Source organism: Lissotriton helveticus, chromosome 8 (assembly GCF_964261635.1).
Source record: "Lissotriton helveticus chromosome 8, aLisHel1.1, whole genome shotgun sequence".
Lineage (NCBI taxonomy): Eukaryota > Metazoa > Chordata > Amphibia > Caudata > Salamandridae > Lissotriton > Lissotriton helveticus.
In genome coordinates, this window is record NC_136069.1 from 958,650,869 (window position 1) to 958,667,866 (window position 16,998).

The following is a 16,998-nucleotide window of genomic DNA, read 5'->3' on the forward strand; positions in this document are numbered from 1 at the left end:
TTTTGTTACTCCCTTCCCAACCTGTTAGACTTGGTATCTTTTGGCGTGTTTCCCCAGACATTTTGCTTTCTGACCTCCCGGTTTTTACTCTGTTTTTGCTGGTTTAGTGTCTTGCGCACTTTCTCACTGCTGATCAGTGTTAATGTGAAAGTGCTCCTGTTGTAAATTGTTATTATGGATTGGTGCTTCCATGATTGGCATGTTTGATTCACTTTCCACTCCCTAGTAAAGTGCACTGACTGTGCCAAGGCCTGAAAATCAAAAGCTGCGAAAGGGGCTTCAGCACCAAATATACCACCCACACAAGCTGCCTTTAAATGTAACTCTGGCCTACTATTTCAGAGCCATTGTGCAGGGTGGGACTGTCATGTTGACTTGGCAAGTGTACCCACTTTCCAGGCCCTAACCTTCCCTTTTCTTGCATGTCAGTCACCCCTAAGGTAGACCCAAGGTACCCCTGTGGGCAGGGTGCAGTGTATGTGAAAGGTAGGACATGCCCCGGTATGTGTGGCATGTCCTGATAGTGAATTACTGCCAATTTTGTTTTTCACTATTGCAAGGCTACCTGTTAACATAACTGATCCTTGGAACAAGTTAGAAAAATAATGTTTAGTATGCCTGAACTCCGAATCTACAGATTCATCTTTTAGTGAAGGTGATTTTTACATTCTGTGTTTGAAAATACTACTTTTAGAAAGTAGGTATTTGTTTGGTCCGCCATCCAGTATGCCTCTGCTGAGTTGGTGGATTGACTGTCTGGGTTTTGGATGACGGGCTGGAGAGGAGCAGTGGCCCCAAAGAGTCTAGATTGGTCCGGGAAGGGCTGAATAGACCTGGGTTGCATTTAGAGTAGGGGGAGAAGATTTCCTTTCACCTGAATGGGCCTGGTCTGCCTCTCTCAATGCCGTCTCCACCTGATGCCAGGAAGCTACACCAGAGAGGACAGAACTGGTACTGGCTGGGAACAGACAGTCTCTGCCTGAGAGATCAAAGGATTTTGGGTTATAGAAAGTGGGGCCCAGTGGGTGTGGCCAAGATGGCCTCTCGAGCTCATGCCCGCCGTCTCCTGAATCAGCACAGGAGGCGGCGGGCACAGTTTAGCGAGGGGTCCTGGTGCGATGTTAAGAAGAATGCTCTGAGGCTACCTGGTGGCCGTAGGCGAACCGGAGGGAGCTGACGTGGTCGGCCCCACGAGTGGATCGGGAGGCAGCTCCGGCATCCCCGTCCGCGGGAGGCCTCAACAACGCGGCGGTCTGCGGAGCGGAGCACCGAGGCCAGCGCCCTCCCTCCGAGCCACTGCGGGACCTACCTGCTGTCTGGTGTCTAGTCCAACGTGGGGATGGACACAGACCGCGGAGCCTTTCGACGTCACTGGCGCCGATTCTGCAGCGTGGCCTACACCATCACTACACCTCTGAGGCGTGGCCTACTCCGCCACTTTTGCCGTGGGGGCGGAGATTCTCACTGTAGGAGCATCCGGCTGCATCGCACGGCTGCAGCGGAGGCCTAATGGAGCCCGCTGCTTGGTGCAGGCGGAGTACTGCATGCGGCCCGGTCTCTGCTTCCACCAGACTGGGCCGCACAGATCCCCAGCTACGGTGAGTGGTGACGTTGCTCCACCAGCACTCCACGCAACCGGAACATAGAGAGGGCAGCGGTGCTAAGAAAAGAGCCCGGTGCTACCGCGGCCCCCTGCTGTCCCACCTTCCATCGGATGTTGAAGCGGCCCCCGGCGGTGACCCCCTGTGGTCTCTCATGAGGTGAGGCCCATGCTCTTCCTGGAACCACGAGAACCGGGGCGCTTGCCTGGGATCTGCCCTGCGACGAATGGCCAGCTGAGCCCGTCATTGGGCACAAGTGAACTACTGCTGAGGGTCCGGTTTCCTCTGCCAGCGGGCTGGACTGCGATGATCCCTGGCCCACAATGAGCAGCAAGCCGAATCCGCAACACCCGGCGGAGTGGTGACAGAGGTGAGGCCGAGGGACCCGGTGGGCGGGCCGGGGCTGGCGCTGCTCCCCTGCATCGGACTCATAGATCGCTAAGACTCTCCCTGGCACATTACGTGACCCGGACCACAGCAGAGGACCGCTTGGGTTCTGTAGAGTTGCGCGAGCCAGAGATGGAGGAGGGAAGTTTCCTGGCACTCATGGAGGTGAAGCGCTAGCAGCCCAGAGAAGGTTGTGGACACGCAGGCAGTGGGCATAGCTGCTTGGGGTCGCAATCAACGCTCCACTGGGGCACGATAGACTGCTGGTTCTCCCTCATTACCCTTCGCTGGTGTAGCCGACCACAACTTTATTCCTAGTGGGACATACTAGAGTTGATTGCTGACGCTTATCCTGCCCGGTGGCGCTTGGGTGGGCAAGACTTGGAGTGGGCTCTCGCGAAGCCGCTGCTGACACTACCAGCTACGGAGTGAGATCTCGCGCGTTGACCAGGTGCGACGCCGCTGGTGGTCTGAGGACCCTGTGAGGGAACCAGACTGAGTGACTTGCTGAACGGGGGTGGCGGAGGTGGGCCAACGACTTAGATGAGCATGGGCTTGCGACCTGGACCGAATCAAGACTCTACTCCTCGGACTCGCTCCTAGACCCTGGTGCCACAATATAGTTTTCTCTTTCTGAGGCCTGGACATAGTTACTACACCCCTTCCTAGACAGCCCCGGCCCCCTGCTGACGGACACAGGCGGATCTAGATCTCTGCTGGGGTCCGGACTCTGCTTTCACAAGCACTTGAAGGGTGCATTAGAACAGTGATTCCCACACTTTTGACTCCTGAGGACCCCCATTGAGTCATCATTGAAAGCCGGGGACCCCCAAGCAATTTGTATGAATTAAATTTCAAATAGTAAAACAGTAATTCGAAAACAATAAACCCATGTGTGCACACAAAACAAATACTCAAATTACTAAGGATTTTAGTATTTTATATTGAAAGAATTTGCAAAAAACGGGAAGGTTAGTGCTGCATCTCCGTGACTAACTTTTAAATGGTTGGTTTTATTTCCCAGTACAAGGCTCCTGCCAGGGCCAGACTGGAAACCCAAAGCAGCCCTGGTAAATGTTTTCAGACCAGTCCCCATACAGTGCACACCAAGTGCAGTGAGTGAGCCTGACCACTACAAAGAGGGCTTTGGGAGGCTCTCCCCCTAAGAAAATGTAGGAAACAATGGTGTATTCTACAAAAAAATGTATCATTATTGTGAGAAGTTGGCCTGGTATATGATGTCCACAGTTCTGTGGGCACCTTGTATCAGTCCAAACAATCCCTTATGGTGATGGTTGTAAGTCAACCTTATAGACAAGCTATCCTAGGGTTAGCATGGACTAAGCAGCCTTAAAGGCTTAACTCAAGAGGGCATGTGAAGCCAGCTGTTTTACCATATGCAATCCTGTAATATCAAATGAAAGGACACCACACAAGTTATATATTATAAAAATATATGTATTTATTCTCAGAATAATCCCCACTACTCTTTATGAGCAATGAAGCACAAGCGTTTAAACAAAAGCACAATATAACATATACAAGTTGCACGTTTATGGATGAGGCCGCTGGTCACTCAAACCATATATCAAAAAAGTGGTATAACAATCACTATTCGATCAGTGGTAAGGCCTAGGGCCTTGGGAATCGCTTGGACTACAGTGGACTAACGATAGTTAGGACGGGAGTAGCCCGCGGGATTCGGGTGTAGTGCCTAAAGCACGAGCATGCACCAATGCAAAGTTAATGGTGCGTAAAAGTTATCGTGTTACAGTTTTAAGAGTCTTCCGACTGGACTAGAAGGACAAAACTTTAGACTTAGACACTAGAGGTGTAAACCTCTACGGGAGCATCGGTGTTCAAGAGTTACCTCACCCACAGGAAGCGGGTGCACAGGTGAAAAGATGTGTAGGGTTTCGTCACGCAGTTCTATGGTGCCTGGAGATGAAGATGCTGCAGGCGTCCAGAAGAGAAGTGTCCGGTGCGATCCAAGGGTGGATCGAAGTTGAAGAGTACCTGAAAGCAGAGGGGACAGAGTCTGGGTCACTAGCCAGTGACCAGGAAGGAACCAGGAAGGAACCAGGCAATGTCGGGCGCAATCAGGTCGATGTCATGAAGCTTGTCTCCGCTGCCACGTGGACTCTGGGGCACCGAGGATGTCCTGGAGTGGATCACGAGCTGTCCCACGAAGGCTCGCGGTGTCGGCTTCCGGATCGGAGTCAACAAGCCTTGGCAAAGGCAACCCACGCAGGATTCGAAGAACGCTTAACACTCGGACCAGCAAGGTCAGAGCGGGTGCTCCCTTTCAGGGGAGCGAGGGCCAGTCTGGAGCAACCAGATCAGCTGTGTAAATTCAAAGGTTCGTCGGTTCTGGGGCCACTAGCCAACAGGCAAGCGACCGGACCAACGCGTCGAGCAGGAAAATGCAAAAGGGCCCCACGCAGCACTCGTCGAGTGTGGAGGGGTGAGCTTCGGTGCAAAAGCTGCTCAAGCTGGAGCTTCTCACGCTCCAATGCACAGCTTCGAGGGAGCCTCGGGTGCTGCACGGTCAGCGCTTCGTGGTTTTTCCAAGATGGCCACTCCCACGCTTCAGGTCGCCTCCAAGGGTCTCAGCTCTGCATAGACTGTGGATCGGGCTGTTGGAAGGCAGGATCGCTGGCTCTTGTCGATCTCTGTCGCTCGAGTTCCGGCGGGAACTGCAACAAAGCAAACGTCGAGGTGCTGGATGGTGCCTGTTTGCCCAGGGTGGTCACTCCTTGACCACAAGGGAGATTCTTCAGTCTTCCACGTCGAGTGGGATGTCGAAGGGTCCAGAGTTTCGTTTCATAAGTTTCAGTCAGGATAATCCGATGTGCATTGGCACTGCTCCCACCTATATTCCAAATCTGGGGGCTGGATTACCTGCTAGGTCCCTCCTTAGGGTGGGACCCAGGAAGGGGGGTGGTTACACTTCTTTCCCTTTGTCCAGTTTCGTGTCAGGACTGGGGCAGGATGGCCACAGAACCGGTTTGACTGGAATATGCCCAGGGACACCATGTGCGCCCCAGGCAGTGTCTAGTTTCTTTCAACCCTCCCTGCTAAAATCCACTATCTCCTGTCTGGGGTGGTGTGACACCTCCCTGTGACAGGAGATCCTTTGATCAAGCGTCCTCTGCCAAGTTTCGGTCAGCAGCAGGAGGCCAGACTCGAGTATGTGGCAGCAGCATCCATTTTGTGATGCTGGGGCTCTGGTTAGAATTAACCGCGTTTTCAGTAAAGTAACATGTCTTCTCCCTCTAGAAGGGTGGAATGCTACCCCCGTCACCAGAACTGGCGAGGGGGTAGTATTCCAAAGTGTATGACACCAAACATGACATGTTTCGATAAAGCCAAACCAAAGTTAGCAATAACCGTGAGGATTATAATGCACTTAAGATTATATGGTATGGCAGTATCACTAGAACAGCTATAAGGAAATGGTTCCGAAAGCTGCAGACAGGCTCAGCTCATGCTAGAGCACCATCTCACATAAAACCAAGCACTCTGCCTCCAGGATTGTTAAGGCCTGCCATAGGAGTGACTTATAGGTATATATGTGTCCTGATATAGGTTTAGATATAGGTATACTATATCTAAGCAAGGGGTGATTACACCACCTTGCCCCAGCTGAGTGATCAGCCAGTTGTGTCAATTTAAGGACCAGCCAGGGGTGGCAAAAGATATGCTGCAGCCCCTGGTAGTCCTTGGATGCACCTATGCCCTGGGCACCTATAGTGCACTGTACAGGGTCTGATAAGGTGTCCAGTACCAAATTGGTGATGTACCTAGGGTACATGGAGTCCATTTAAAGAGAGAGCAGATAGCCTGGGACCCTGATTAGCAGGATCCCAGGCCAACTAAGTCGAAAACCAGCTAAACACTAGGCAAAAGATCTGGGGTAACCATAGTCAGGTATCCACCCTCCTACAATTATATATTAAATTGTATCAGCTTTTAAAGAATAGTAAATGATGACCTTACTATGCACCAAGACAATCTTTGTTGGGGTTCTTCATTGATTCCCTTATTATTACCCTCCAAGAGTGCCACACATCTCTCCATAGCCCCTCCGTCACATATATTTCATTTGTTTTATAGCATCTCTCATACCATTGTAGGATGTCAGAGCACTGTATATCACACACACCTGGGGCAAATTTACAAGCCCCTTTCGCCACTGATACATCACAAAGAGTGACGCACCGGTCACGTATTTTAGTGCTCCATATTTCCAAGGCAGGAAATGCCACCCTGCATGACTTTTCCTGGTCTTGTAAATATGGGCAATTTGCACACAGCACTTTGCGTGAAAGGGGCGTTCCATAGGTGTTGCTGTGGGTGTTCCCACGCAACACCCATGGAACCAGACAAATTATCATATTTACTAGAAATCGTAAAACTGGAAATGTGTCTGAATGCTATGCCTCCAAAGGGGAGGCGTAAGGAGGCGCAACGAGGAGAAATGTATTCATTTCTCCTTGTTTTTTCCTTTTTCTATGTCTGTTGCATTCTGCTTTAGCATAGAAAGAGGAAATCACCTCTCATGATTGTTTATGTACAGTAAGGTGTCCCTTCCTGCACATAAACAATCAGTAAAACAATGACATTTTGCAAGTTCTATATGTGCTAATGCAGCACACTTAGAAGTTGAAAAACGCCATTTCTGATTGTTTATGTGCAGGAAGGGAGCCCTTCCTGCATATAAACACTCTCCCCACGACGCAGGCATCCTTGCATCATGGTGCAAGGGTGCCTGTGCAGGCGCATGGCAGCTGTTTTTGCGCCAGCGCAGGGTGGAGCACAGAGATGCGACATATTGTTGTAAATATGTCGCATCCCTGTGTTTTGAAAGTGACTCAGTGCGGTGCAGCCAAATGACTTGCGGCACACACTGAATCACTTTCCTTGTAAATCTGCCCCATAGAGACAATGATTCATGTGTGTAAATCAGTATATAGAAAATGTTACATAAGGCAAATGCGACTACAAGGTGTAGGATTCATATGTCATTCATACTGGTAGGCATTTTTAAAGAGTGCTTGGTCTGGAGAAGCACAAACTCAGTATTCAGAACATAGCTCAGTGGTTAGCATTGACTTTAACAATAAAAATGTATTTCCACCAAAATAAACATTTTTAGCAGCATCAGGATAATGAAAGACTGTGCTAGATTACGATTGTTACTTATAAACTGCACAGTAACTAAAGAATCTGTGGATAAAGCAGTAACCCACTTACCTATGCACATAAAACACTGTTTTTTAAAAATGCATGGTACACGTTCTTTGCAGCAGGCATATTAACCCTCTGTGCTACATTAGATAAGTCAAAGCTGCCACTGGACAAAACTCTCATCTCTCTCCAGCAAGTACCTTATTCACTGACATTATCTTGACACTGTTATTGTTGCTGGAAAACTGCTAATTCCACAAGGAACTTTGGTGTGCTTTAAAAATTGCTGTATGAGGACCCCCTGGGAATGTAGCACAGACCCCTGGGGGTCCGCGGACCACAGTTTGGGAAACACTGCATTAGGGAATGTCTAGGGCCAGGAACCCCAAGGTAAAACCCCTAAAAGACATCTTCGCCCACTCACAGTCCATTCCCAATATGGCTACCACAGCGCCGGCGGCAGAGACGCCAAGGCAACACCCGTCCTCCGGAGATGAGCCCATTACGAAGGCCTTACTGGAGTCGCTGTTCCTCACCCTCAGGGAGGATATCCAGTCGGTAAAGGCGGAATTCGCCACAGAACTTAAAGAAATACGCCGGGACGTCGACGAATATATGATTATACCACGATTTCAAATACCACGCATGGCTTTACCACGCGAATTTTACATCGCAAGTGGCTTTACCACGCTGGTATTTACAACGTAGGATTTTACTACGCCTAGAAACGTCTTACCTGCACGTCTTTCTCTACGAGCCCTTACTTCCATCCTCCATTGAAACAAGCGTCAAAACACGTATACCAAAATAAAAAAAGGACTGTTTTTTTGACGTACACGGCACGTCTTTGGGGGAGGATCTTTCCTTTTTCTTTTAAAATAATGTTCGTTTTTTTTTTTTAAGTAAACTGCTTGTTATTTTTTGGGGGGGAGACCCCCCCAGCCCCCCTCTGCCCCCGCTTGTTATTTTTGGGGGGGGAGACCCCCCCCAGCCCCCCTCTGCCCCCCAAGCCCACGCAGAACGACTCGAAGGAATACCACATCTCCCCCCCAGCCCGTGGTAAAGACGTCGTGGAAGGCACCCTGCGTGGAAGGCACCCTGCGTGGTAAGTGTCACGTGGTAAATGTTAGTAGTGGTAATGCCTTCGTGGTAAATGATGTTTCCCGACGTCGACGAGGTAGCGGAAAGGGTGGCCACACTCGAAGAGAAAAGCGACACTGCGGTCACGGATTTAACAACGCTTCAGCAAGAGGTAATCAGGCTGCAAGACCAGAACGTGAATATGCAAATGCACCTGGAGGACATTGAAAACCGTTCCCGCAGACACAATATCCGGATCCGGGGGGGTGAGAAGCTCCGATAATACCAGGGACTTGTTCGCATTAACCGCCAGCCTCTTCCGGCACATCCTCACATGAAACCGACATCGTCTTGGAGAGGGCACACAGAGTGGGTCCGCCTCGGGGCCCCAATGCACCACCTGTGGACATATTAGTATGCCTGCAGGACTTCAAGACCAAAGAGGCTATCCTTTCCAAGGCAAGGACACTCCACCCTATCTCATTTCAGGGTTCCTCCCGGTTTTGTATCAAGACCTGGCGTTGGTAACGCTACAGTGACACCGGCAATCCCTTCTGGTGACTAACCATTTGCGGCAACAACGGATCTCGTATTCTTGGGGGCACCCGTTCAGCCTCATTTTTTGGCACAATGGTAAACTCCACCAACTTCGTTCATTGATAGATGCCTGTTGGCTGCTGGGCCTGGCTCTGCCAAACGACGAGGACGATGTAAGGGACTCTCGAGCGGGTCCAGAGACTTCGCCATCGGGCTGGCAACGGCAGGGCAGGAGACGGCGCCCTAGAAGGCCGCCCGCATCGGAAATTGCTCGAAGCCAACAGGACGCTTTGGCCACGGCTATCGAGGCTCTCGCTGGGGAAGGCTCAGAAGACAAGTGAAGATTTCTGAGTATACCCGTCTTTTTGATCCCTCATGATGCATCCTTGCTGGTTCTGGTGGGCGGCAGGGGGAGGATGTCCCTCTTCACTGACGACACTATGGACCCCAACTGGTTGTCACTCCAGTTGTCTCAGGACGACTGACCTTTTTCAGGGATTGTTCTTGTTCAACCGAGGTTTGGGCTAGGGAGGGTTGGGTTCTTTTTTTGGGTGAGGTGTTTGGGGTTTTCATTTCGGTGCTGTTTCCCTCATCCGCCTTTGTCCCCCTTCCTGAGGCCAGGTCCCTTCGCCCATGTACCTCGCCTTTCCTCTTTTAGCCAAGGAACTGCGAGAGGCCCCCCCCGGGCCTGTGCTAGCCAGCTTTACTCTCACATGCCATATGCCTCAGAAACCACTTAAAATACTTACTCTCAACGTTCGCGGTCTCGACACCGGATTAGACGTAGAGCAGTCCTACACTATCTAGAACAGTCATCCGCTGATATTTGCCTCTTACAGGAGACCCACCGTATCCCCAAGGACCATCACAGAATGAAATACAGCGCATTCCCCACACAGCTGTTCTCCTCTAGCTCCACTAAGTCTGCTGGGGTGGCTATTTTAGTTTCCCGCTCCTTTCAGAGCAAGGTTCTCCAAAGGGAAGCCGAGATCAAAAGCCGTTTACTCACATATCGGTTTATGGTGGTGGGGACTTCCCTCATAGTGGGCTCAGTTTATGCTCCCAACGAAGGGCAGGGGAAATTTTTCCACACAGCACTCACAGAGGCGACAGCTAATTCTGAGGGGTGATTGCTATTAGGGGGGATTTAAATATGGTCTTCGACAATGTCACTGATAGCTCTTGTCAATGTACAAAACAAGTCGGGGCTCTATCCCCGGCTGACCAGGATCGTCTCCGGGACCTTGGGCTCACGGACATGTGGCGACATTTTCACCCACACAGCCGAGCTTACACTTACTACTCTGTGGCGCATAAAACATACGCTAGGTTGGATTACTTTCTTAGCTCCACTTCACTCCACTACAAGCTATTACGATAGACACTGAGATCCTCACTGCATCCCTCTCCGATCACTCCCCAGTCATGGCCACCTCCCAACTCCCACATGCTAGGCAGCCGCTGCGACACTGGTGCTTGCGAGACACACTATTACATCAGGCGTCCATGGTCACTCAAATCAAAACGGCCATCAAAAACTTCTTGGCCTTGAATGCCAACCCTTACACGTCCCTGGCGACTCAATGGTCTGCCCTCAAAGCGGTCTTACGGGGGGAATTTATCGCCATATCCGGGGCCAACGATGTGAAACGCAGCCAAAAGCTGGCTGAATTGACCAAGCAGGTGACTGAGCTAGAACAGATGCATCAGCGCACAGGCGCTAACAGGGCCTGGCGTCAACTCTACGTGGAAAGAAAACAACTCATGGGGATGGATATGGACAAGGCAGAGTACTCTGCCCTCCATCTCCGCCACTCTGAGGTACTGGGTTTTTCAGAACCGGTACCGAACCGGTAACCCAGTGGTGTCAGGGTACACCCAAAGACCTCGGGTACTTTCCTGCTTAGACCACAGAAACTCAGAGTCTTCTAGGTGAAGTCAAAGATCGAATTTATTGGCTGCAACCAAGTAACAGGCGTCCTAGAAGTACAATAACACGGTGTGTATATTCTCAGGAGACTGCTCAATCTTACAAAGCCAGGCTTCTCTTTTTATACAAAATAATATGCTTCAGGCAAACATTCTTAGGTTTACAGTTGACCATTCACATATTTTCACTAAAAAGAAAAAGCAGAGTCATGATGACAAACCCACATTTCAGTTTGTTCAGCCCACAATAAATTATCCGGCAAGGCCCAGTATTTTCATCAGATATCGACGGACCCCCAATAAAAACAGGCACCTCCTCATCATAAAGCAAGTAAGAGAGAAAAGAGCAGGGACAGGTGTGAGCAAGATTATGCAGGGTGTGTGTGTGTGATGAAAAGGTTTATGGTAGGCTGTGCCTTGATGCTATCTCGCTCGGCCACTGGGAAAGGAACTGGCCGGACAGGTTCGGCCTGGGGCAATGGTTCCAGCTTGCCCAGGTCACAGAGAAGTCAATTAAGGTGTACGTGTCCTTTGGAATCGAATTTGACTTTAATCATCTGGGCAACTCACAAAATGGCTGCTGTACACAAAATGGAACCCAAGGGTTCAGAACGAAAAATGACGATTTCGGGGTGAAATCGTTACTCGAATATGGCGAAAATGCTTGTGCATAGTGTACTTGTCATTTTCGGTCTTTTGATACCAAATTCGTTTTGCTAGGACAAAGTTTATTACACGAGTTCAGAATTTTCAAAACCACAAACCCTCATTTTGCCCTTACATAGGCAATTAACCTATCCTCATGCTAATCTGAGTCCAGGTCTATATTCCTAAAGTCATTGAGATGTTGATGTAACATCATTCTATTACTTAGTTCGTCTTTTGATACAGGCTTCCTTACACATGATGTAGCACAGATGCCACATATTGCAGGAGCACACTGCACGCACAGACAGAACAGGAAAAGAATGGCTAAGACCATCAGAATTTTCCATCCCCAGGCGGATATCAGTTCCCAGAACCATCCCATTAACGACCAATCTTCTTTATCCACATGAATAGATTCGGAAATCTTATGCAGTTTGGAGATGGCCTGGTACACTGTTGGAGCGTTATCTGGAATGAAAACACAGCAACTCGATTGGATCAATTTACATACCCCACCTCGGTCTGCAAGGATGACGTCTAACGCGACCCTGTTCTGAAGGGTCATAAGACGATCCGACTGGAGCTCAGCAGTCAAGTTACTAAGGGCGTCCCTCAGAGAAGCGTTGTAGCACGTAAGATTCGAGGCCAGTTGTAAGTGGTCAGATACATAGACCAATTTCACGAAAAAATACAAGATTTTTTCAAGAATCCCTCACTCACCCTAGTGGTGACATGCTTCATCATCGGGTCCACCGGGAGAGATCGAATACCTCCCCGGTGTGCTGCGACGCCAGGAGACTGCGGAGCAGGTTCTTATGAGGGTAAAGTGTGAAAAAAGTTAAGTGAATTAAAAAATGTCCAGGGTTGTACCAAAAAATCATTTATTGGCTGGTCAACCTGACATATTAAAAATTAACTATGTGTAGGGAGAACTCACCAAGTAGAATATACTTGTGTTTCCCTATTAAAGAGAGGTCAACATGTTTCTGCCCGTTGTATGTGTGACTTTACAGGGCTTTCTTCAGGACCAGTTTGTGAGTGTCACCTTAACAGGTGTGGGCGCGCTAAGGCCCACCATGCCAAAGGCGGTGAAAGTTAAAAATAGCACTATGTATAAAAAAGGTGCATTAAAAGAAACAAACTAATAAGTCTGGGGAATTACCTCTGTTACGAGGAACATAGAAGTTTGTACAAGAACTGAACCACGCCCCATAGAACTCAGGAGGGGGGTGGGAGCGACAATGGCACACCGCCCGCAACCGAGGGAACAGCTAGGTACCGAGAGGGTGCAGAGCGTTGCGGGCGGTGTGCCATTGTCGCTCCCACCCCCCTCCTGAGTTCTATGGGGCGTGGTTCAGTTCTTGTACAAACTTCTATGTTCCTCGTAACAGAGGTAATTCCCCAGACTTATTAGTTTGTTTCTTTTAATGCACCTTTTTTATACATAGTGCTATTTTTAACTTTCACCGCCTTTGGCAGGGTGGGCCTTAGCGCGCCCACACCTGTTAAGGTGACACTCACAAACTGGTCCTGAAGAAAGCCCTGTAAAGTCACACATACCACGGGCAGAAACATGTTGACCTCTCTTTAATAGGGAAACACAAGTATATTCTACTTGGTGAGTTCTCCCTACACATAGTTAATTTTTAATATGTCAGGTTGACCAGCCAATAAATGATTTTTTGGTACAACCCTGGACATTTTTAAATTCACTTAACTTTTTTCACACTTTACCCTCACAAGAACCTGCTCCGCAGTCTCCTGGCGTCGCAGCACACCGGGGAGGTATTCGATCTCTCCCGGTGGACCCGATGATGAAGCATGTCACCACTAGGGTGAGTGAGGGATTCTTGAAAAAATCTTGTATTTTTTCGTGAAATTGGTCTGTGTATCTGACCACTTACAACTGGCCTCGAATCTTACGTGCTACAACGCTTCTCTGAGGGACACTCTTCTTTTGTTTATCTGATAACTGACTGGGGTCTAAGAGTGCCCTATAACCCTATCTCTCCCTTTGTTGATTGAAGTTACTAAGGGCACCAGCAGTTTCAATTACGGTGGACTCAACCACTCTTGTCAATTGTCTTATGTTCCTGCTGTTAACCATAGGTCCCCAGAACGGCAGAAAACCCTTTACGAAGTCCCCAAATTCTTGTCCTGCAGTGTCTTCTTTACTCAAGACACCTCTAACTATCCTTGTCTTGTGGTAATCTGCCGCTGCTGTGTAGGTGGGAGGCAACAGGAATGAAACAAAACATGTGCCCGAGAAGTCAGGGGGCAACCATGTATAGGCTCTATCATGGCAGATGAAATATGAACCCTTAGCTGCTAAGAACGCAGGGGAAATCTGAGACCCAAAAACATATGTTTCAGTACAGATACTCTTCCCTAACTGAGCTCTGGGATTCTTGCCAGTACCTTGCAGACACAGGTGACCCTGATGGGGTACAATCCAAATCGGGGAAGATCTCTTAGCTTGCTGCTTCTCACTCAGAGTAGCTCCATATCCGGTTACGTTCCATCCTATATATACAAGTGTCTCATCTTCCGGGATAGTTTCATAGGAACTCTCTTCCTTAATCATGTCGACTATACCCTTAACTAGAGCACTATTCTTAGGATTGTCTTTTACAGAACGTAGGGGGTGGACTTCACGTGCGTAGATGAACATTGTTCTGTATGCCCACACAGAACCATTATGGCTGAAAGGCAGGACCAGATAAGGGATACCTTTATCCGTTGTGTGAGGCATAAGACCACACACCCAACAGTTAGTCGTGTTCATTACAAGTTGGTGTTGGTGCAAGAGCTGAACAAAGGAGTTATTAATAAACTCTAATCTCCTAGCTAATTCGTGTTCAGGAAGGGGTTGAAAAGAATGTGAGGAAACAGTAGGAGGAGGTACGGGCGATGTAGTGGGTGCAAATGTTACTTTAAAAGAGAATAAAACATATCCTATCAAAAATATCATAACACTGAATAACATGAAAATGCACGATATCAAAAAGCTGTTCTTGGTCATCATTTTACATATTCTGCTTTTAAAGTTCATTTCCTTGGCAGGTCTCTCCATCTCGAAAAACTCCATCCTCTAAACAATGCTGCCCGCGATGGTAGGTTGTTTCTGCTAAGGAATGCTTCTGTCAGTCTAGGGCAACTCCCTTAGACCAACCAGAACTGTCGACCTAACGTCGTCAGCTGCACCCCAAAGACTTTGGGCAATCGCGACCCTAGCAGCGGAACCCGGATGGCGGTTCGAAAAGCAAAAATAAGCAAGTTTCTCAGCTGGGAGAGCTGCGCTTTCAAAAATAGCAGAGAGGAGCGAAAAAAAACACTTTTATTTGTCCATAGGTCTCGGCCTCAAATTGTATCTTTGCTTTCCAGGTATGGTATGATCTCGGAAAAGGAGTTCAGGTTCTGTAGTGTCCAATCGAACTGACGGTGATACAGCTGGTTGCAAAATATTGTCACTCTCTTGTTCAGTAAGCGTTCCTTTTACACGTGCATCACTGAAAGGCAGAAAACTAGGCACAGTTTCAGTCTGAGTCGGCGACACCCTCCTGGACCCACCGGTCGTACGGCAGAGGCAAAGGGATCCTCTTGCAGTGGATCCCGTGGATCCAGTGTTTTTTCTCTTCCACTCGAACAGCTGATCCTGTTGAAAGAAGGATGAGGTGCGGTCCGGTCCATCTTGGCGGATCGTTCTTTGTTCGCTGGAAGTTGTTTACTAGAACCCAGGATCCTGGGTCTATGGGATGACCTGGAGTTTCAGAGACCGGAGGCAGGGTGTCATGGACCTGTTGGTGTAAAACACGCAATTTTGCCGTCAATTCGTACAAATAATCAAGCAAAACAGGGTGTTCGATTTCACTGAACTTTGTGGGCCTTGGCACTCCCCATATGTTGGCCGGGCGGCCAAAAACTATCTCGTAAGGACTAAGTCCCACTCGCGAATGCACAGTCATTCTGGTGGATAGGAGTGCTAGGGGTAGAGCATCAGGCCATTTAAGACCAGTGCTCGCTTGAATCTTGGCCAGTTTTAACTTTAGCGTGCCATTATAGCATTCTACTAATCCAGCTGATTGGGGGTGATTTGCAGCGTGAAACTTCTGTTGGATGCCTAGCCCTTCACATACTTTCTTCATCACTCGACCCACAAATTCACTCCCATTGTCGCTCCAGACCATTCTCGGCATTCCAAATCTGGGGAAGAACTCTTTCACAAGGGCTTTCGCTGTGGACAAGGCTGTATTGTCCTTTAGGGGATATGCTTCCACCCATCTTGAAAAGGCACAAACAACAACGAGTACGTATTTCAAATTGTTGCACCTCTCCATGTGGATGAAATCTAGCTGCAAAACCTCGAACGGATACGTAGGAGGCGCAAAATGACCAGCTGGAGTTGGGGTTCCCCTACCAGGGTTGTATTTCAGACACACCATGCAATTCTTGACGACATTCTCTGCACACTTGGGAATTCCAGAATTTTGCCATACTGGAGCCAACAACTTACAAATCCCTTTCACACTGATGTGAGCCATTCCATGGGCCATTGTAACCACTGCAAGCACATATGCATCGGGTAACAACCATCTCTGATGCTCTGACAATTCAACCCAACAACCATTTGCATCCATTCTACCCGTACTTTCTCTCCACATGTTCAACTCTTTCTCTGTAGCCTCAGCTTGAATAGACTTCACACTCTCTATCGTGTCTTCACACATTCCAACATCACCAACCCATCTTGCTGGGCCTGCAACATACATTTGGCTCATCACATTCCTTGCTGTTTCTTTTGCTATTTCATCAGTAAATGCATTACCACGACCAACATGATCAGTCACCTTCTTGTGTGCACTACATTTCACAATCGCAAATTGCAGGGGCAAGGTCAGTGACTCAAGAAGCTCATTCACCAACTGACCATGCTGAATCTTAGCTCCATGCAAAGTCAGGAACCCACGTTCTTTCCACAATCGTCCAAATCTGTGAGCCATACCAAACGCATACTGACTGTCGGTGTAGATGTTCACTTTCATTCCTTTCGACAACACACACGCTCGTGTAAGTGCAATCAACTCTGCTGCTTGAGCTGAATTCTGTGGAATACGTGCAGTTTCAACAATCGTATGCAAAGTCGTGACAGCATATGCTGCAGTCATATCACCATTCGGAAGCTTGAAACATGAACCATCCACCCACAATGTACCATCACACTCAGCAAGAGGAGTATCCTGGAGATCTACTCTCCCTTTTGTTTCTTCTTCTGTTCTGAGAAAACAATCATGCTGTTCAGAAGCATCTAACTCCTCTACAATTGGCAACAACGTAGCTGGGTTGAGTGTGTTGCATCTTTTTATGTGCACATGACTCGCTAACAATGTCAACTCGTAACCTGACAATCGAGCACTAGTTAAGTGTTGTGTCTTGGTTCTGTTTAACAACGTGTCTACTGCATGTGGAACCATTACAACTAACGTGTTATTCATCACTAGACCAGCAGACTGTCGAATAGAAACAGCTGCTGCCGCTGTTGCTCTTAAACAACTCGGCAATGCTTTAGCTACCGGATCCAAAGTCGATGAAAAATATGCACATGGACGCTGCTTGTCTCCAAACAACT

General features: G+C 48.6%; 1 protein-coding gene across 1 annotated transcript in view; it reads left to right on the top strand.

The window, feature by feature from the left end:
* Positions 1-16,998, top strand: part of ZBTB11 (zinc finger and BTB domain containing 11) — a 1,715,870-nt gene that overhangs the window by 1,119,746 nt on the left and 579,126 nt on the right. The gene's annotated exons all lie outside the window — the stretch shown is intronic.